The sequence below is a fragment of the Podarcis tiliguerta genome (assembly GCF_965153285.1).
Source record: "Podarcis tiliguerta genome assembly, chromosome: 14".
NCBI lineage: Eukaryota > Metazoa > Chordata > Lepidosauria > Squamata > Lacertidae > Podarcis > Podarcis tiliguerta.
The window spans coordinates 43260130-43266129 of NC_139547.1; positions in this window are offsets into that span (position 1 = coordinate 43260130).

The following is a 6000-nucleotide window of genomic DNA, read 5'->3' on the forward strand; positions in this document are numbered from 1 at the left end:
CTTTATAACGTTTTTATCCTGACTTACCACAACGCAAAATCATTTTATAAATATACATACATATAAACCAACATATGTATGCACTAACAACACCCAAAAAGAAGCAGATCTTAACAAACGCCAGCAGCGGCTTAAAAAAACAACAACAACCATTACGCAGCAGCATGTATCCTTAAAAGGGTATTTTAAATAAAGTATATTTTATGGTGCTGAAATGAACAGAGAGTGGGTGGCAAGAAAGCGCCTCATAGGAATCTATTCTGTAGCCTGGGGATTAGCACTAAGGAGGCCTTCCTCCATTACGTAATCAGCCACTTGTGGGATATATCTTCACCGAAGCAGTCAAATACAACATTTACTGTTTCCTAGAGTGGACACACGGGGGAATGTTGTTCCAGACAGGGAGGAGTTCCTGTCATATCTGCTGTGAAGCATCCTCTGCCTGTGTGTGACCAGGTAGATGGGCGTAACCCTACAAAAGGCCACACAGCCATCTTCCTCTTTTGCCATCTTCCTCTCTGCTGGCTCTTAGCCAGCAACACATGGCTCATCCTTTCGGAGGATGGAAGCCACAAGGTAGAAAGTCTGAGGCCTAGCTCAGACTTCTTTTCTCTACAAATTTAACTGTTAACCACAAGATAAAGCTTGCCTTCAGGATACTACCATGTACTGAATGTAAGTCTTAGCGATTGATAAGCGGTATACATAAGCTGTTTAAATAAAAGAAAGACATAAAATAATAAACATAGGAAGCTGTCTTATTCCAGGTCAGACAAGGCCCATTATTGTTTCATTGGAGGGCAGTGAATTTCCAAGGTCTCAAGCAGAGATATGCCATCACTTGTTTCTTGGTCTATTTAACAGGAGATGCCAATAATTAAATCTGGAACCTTCTACATGCAAAGTATCTGCTCTCTCATTAAGGCATGGTCCTTCTCCAGTGGAAAGGCCTGAGGAACTCAGAGCAGGGTTTTGGATGATGATCTCAGTAAAGCGGCACCACAGGAAAAAAAAAAGGATCTCCTCCAAAGATCGTACATGCATTGGGGTGAGGGGTAGATAAATCTTTAATTAAGACTGTTTGCCTTTAAGTGACATTACATAGTGAAATATACTTGGGAGTTGTGTAGTGATTTCATGCTCTTTATTGCAGCTCGTAGAACAGTGAATGAATTTCCCCAAAAACCTCTGGCTTTATATACATTATTTACACAATGGGTCCCATCTGATTGGCTCATTCTGCTTCCCTCCTGGAGCCCGATTGGTCTGCTCCTGCAGGCCAATCAGTTGTTGCGTTCTAGGATCCTACCTGCCTATTGTTCTAGGATCCAAGCTTAGTACATAACAGTTTCTCTGAAATCCACCCAGTCACATGAAATCTACCATTTCCAACTCAAACATCACAAATGAGAAAGCACAAGAATAGTCCTGAAGCAAATGTTCCCAACATTTTTACATACTTCCTCTTGCAGGAAATCCAAGACACAAAACAATCTGCCAGGAACTTATTGTTTGCTGTTTTCCCACTGACTGAACCTACAGCAATGTTTGCTGAAACACATTTTTTTTTCCATATTTGAGTTTTGTTGTAATGTAAAACATTGGATATATTCAAATGCCATTGTTTAGATTTATGTAGCAAGAAAACCACCTGCTAGACACTTGCCAAGCCATTCAGCTAGGCTTGCCATATTTCAAAACGTCAAAACCAGGACACCCCAAAAGTTGTGGAGCTTTTTTGGACATATGCCAGCCCTAATTCAACCATCTTCCCAGTCCCTGCTGGTTCAGGCAAAGTCAGAATACTAGCCTTGCAACATGCTAAGGCAGGGGCTTGATTTTCAAGTTGTGTTCCTAGGAACCTAGATTCTTCAAAAGCTTTTCAGGGACAGCCCTTAGTACAAAATGTTAGGGGGATTGAAAGACCTGATGGAAATCAGACATTTCCAGGTGGAAAATAGAGGACAGAGGAATTTTAAAAACAGGGATCAAATCGGAGATAGCTGGAGAAATAGGCACCTACAGTATACTTGGAAAAGGGACAAGGGTTATTGGAGAACCAGATTCTTCGTTTTGCAACTCTGCTATAAGAAGCAACATCAAACTGCTGACTATAATTTCACACTTTTACCAACGCTTTTAGACCACAGGCTGTCAACGAACTATTTGACCAGTCAACTATATTTGTTTACTGCTGTCATCTCTGACACCCAGAGTGATTTATGGGGTATTTTTTTGTTATGTCTGATATTCTCTAGCTGATGGAAATGCTGCAAATAGTGTCTAGAAACACAGTCAGCAGAACTTAAGTCACAGTGCCCTGCTGTTTATTAAATTATTCCCATTTCCCCCCGACATCTATGCTTCACCCATACCGAACGCTGAAACAGGAATAAAGTTGCTTTTCATTCTCTGATGCCGCCAGAGGTTATCCACTGTCACAATTCATTTTAAATACATTTGACAAGCACTTTAATTTTGTGTAATGGGAAGGCTAAGAATCAAATTTCAGACAGGGGAACTATCTAATATCGCTCTGCAAATGTCAAGGTTTGGTGTTACTATGCACACAATTAAGAAGATGGGGTGAAATTGGAACCACAATCATTCTTTCCTCCTAATGTTAATTTGTACACTAGCATTGCAGTAATCTACCTAATCTTGTAATGGTTTATACAGTAACTGTTTATGAAAAGCCTGTGTCATCCCAGGACATCTTTTTTATTTTATTTTACTTTACTTTTTAACCATGGCGTAATGCCCTCTTGGTGTTTACCGTGCAGTTCCTAAACGGCAAAAATTATCTTACACCAATATTACCTGATACATACATGGCCAGAACTGTGTCTGGCATTCTGCCATAACTATTGCCCAAATCACCCTGTTGCCCTAACTGTTCCTCTAAAGGGGGCCTCAGTTTCTGTTCCTGCTCAAAATCATTCCTCTTATAACGTTTGTTGATGGGAAGCACTTTAAAGAGCAGCTTGTTCTACATACATAGGGTCCCCCTATGATGCAAACTCTTATACAATTGAGGTTCTATATCTCAGGAGGAGCATTTGTATGCGCAGCAAGTTCCAGGTGTGGACCAGCAGGGACATGATGGCAGAAGCAGTGCCAGCAGCCACAGTCACCCCCTCACACAACTGTAAATTGTAACAGAGGCCCAAGAAATCTCAACTAGAAGTGGGCATTTAGTGTCACCATTCCCATGCTTTTCCTGCAGAGATGCAAGCAGGCATCCTCACTTTTTTTAGGTGTCTCTTTTTTTTATGCTGGCTGGCTTTTGCACTTCTTTTCTTCCATAAGCCAGTTGCTTTAATTGTATCGCTTTTGTTGGGCTTTCTATTTTATCATTGTACACGATTATTGGTTTGTTTGTTTTTTTAATTATTTTTGTGTGTTGCAGTTTTGTGTTGTGAACTGCCTTAAGATCTGCGGGTATAGGGCGGTATACAACTTTGAGAAGTAAAATGGATAAATAAATTATATTTTATGATATGCTCATATAGAAAGGAGTATCCAACCCTTATAGGGCTTATAGGGGGGCAAAAAAATCAAGGGTTATCCCAGATAAATAGTGTTCATTGAACTATATCATTTGGGCCAGTGAGATGGAAGTGCTTAAACCCAAATTCCCGCTTCGCTGTGAAGCTGATGGGGTGACATTGCATCAGTCACTATCTCAGCCTGCCCTAACTCAACAGGAACATCCAACATACCTCAGAGGGTTGTTCTGATCATAGCTGTCAAGTGTCCCTTATTTGAAGGGACAGTCCCTTATTCCAGCGCCATGTCCCGCTGCTGTCCCTTATTGATAGATGTCCCTTAAATGAGGTCCCTTAAATTTCAAAAGAAGCAGCTCCCCTCCCTCCCTCCCTGTTGGCTCCAACTGTGTTGCTTGCCTGTGTTGCTCACCTAATAAGAAGTCTAAGAATGACTGGGGGGTGGAGCTTGCATACCTTGTGTGTGGCTAGTTAATGCAAGCTGAGGGGGTTTCTGAATCCTGGACGCCATTTTGTTGCACATGCTGCTGCAAACATTGCAGTGCAAAGCCAGGCCGGGGAGCCATCTTAAGTTGAGGCTGCATAGGCCTTGTGGTGCATGTGATTCAGATTCTATTCAGTTGAACCTCTGGTTACAAAGTTGGTTGGACAGTGTTCTCGAAGCTACCAGCATGAGTTTGACCAGACTGCAGGAGGACAGGAAGACTGGAGTGCCTGGAACAGGTGAGGCTGCAGGTCCCTTATTTTCAAGGCTGCTGGTCCCTTATTTTCAAGGCTGCTGGTCCCTTATTTTCAAATCTGTAAGTTGACAGCTATGGTTCTGATGAGAAAATAGCAGGAAAGAGAAGCCTTTTACATTGTATTTCTTGCTCATGCTTATGAAAGTTCCCATTCTATAAATTTTACTTGCGCCTTTTCCCAGCAACTTCCCTACAATTGTTCCTCTTTGGTTTCTATTTCAAAACAAGACTCCTGTCGCGACTGTTGCTGCAGACACAACTGCTGAACTTTGCCCAGCAGTTAAGACGCAGGAAATGCTTCCAAGGGACCCATAGGAGATCTTTGCCTTTTTCAAGGGCTTGAAACTTCAGAGGACTAACAGACTTTAGCTGAGGTGATTTGGCATTAATAAAATTTTAGGAAAGTGGAAAGAGAGGGAAGTGGCTGCTGAGAAGAAGAAGAAAAACCCACCTGAGTTGTGAACTGCCCTGAGAGCTACAGGTATATGGCAGTATATAAATTGAAAAAATGATGATAATAATTATAAATGTTTCTGAGGAGAGACCTCTGGAGATGGTGAAGAGCGAACCTGGTAGAACCGGATATCCCACTATGATACAGAGAAAAGGCACAAAAGTATCTACTCAAGAGGAGAGGGTATCTACTCTGGCACCTGAAAGCACAGGGTCTCTGAAGAATCAGAGTGCCCTCTATTTCTCCAATAGAAATAATGTCTAATGGGGTTACTTCCTAAAAAAATAGGTGCAAGATTGTAGCCTTTCTTTCCCTTCCCCTCCAGAGCGTACTAACAAAACATTTTGGCTTTTTGGCCTAGTTCTAAGGTGCTACATGCTTCCGTCTGCTCATGGCAGGTGCAGGCATGCTGTCCTCCACACAAATACAAAACCCTTGAGTGCCTCTAGCCACAGGGCGCAGCATCTTCCAATAGCATCAGACTTAACCGGTTTTTATTTTTGCTAAGACCAGATCTTAAGCAGCATTACCACTTTCCTGTCGCTGGCAGTGACCCTGGTCCAAAGGGAAACTTACGGAGTCACAGTTCTTAGCACGTCCAGCGAAACATTTCATTACGAAGGGCACCAACAGTAACACCATCTTTAAACCGATGTTGAGAATGACACATCAGCCGCGCACAAAATCCCTTTGTATCAGCACCAGATTTACAACATTTTTGTCTTATGATTAAGAACCTGATTTACTGTTGAGGGGGTGGGGAGGTGTTTGCTGGCCAAATCCTAGGCGCTGATAATGCATCGCAAACGATCATCCGAATGAACTGGTATGCCAATCCCATTCTGAAGAAAGGTGGAGGGAAACGGAAATTACACATTCGCTGGGAAACATTTATGGGAGATAAACACCTGCAAATGTCTGTATGCTTCCTCTTTCTGGTTACGCTTGTTTTGCTGCCACTTTTGCGTGCTGGAAAAAAAGTTTAAAAACCCGTAAATGAATAAAATAATAATAATAATAATAATAATAATAATAATTAGTAAGTGTGCTAGGATTGCAACCTGAGCCAAGCAGGTCAACCCTAGGCCACACCAACTAACCAGGGTCCCTCTGAGCATGTGCAGAGTGCCTCTCCTTGGACTTCTGTTTAGTGTTTGAGTGCATTGAGACCCCCCCCCCCGGTATAGGGCGGCATATAATTTCAATAAATAAAAATAAGCAATTTGGGGGGAGAAACACAAAAGCACGAGAAAGCCTTTCTCCCCTCCTTCCTCGCTTCTCAGGCGCCTCAGACCTTGGC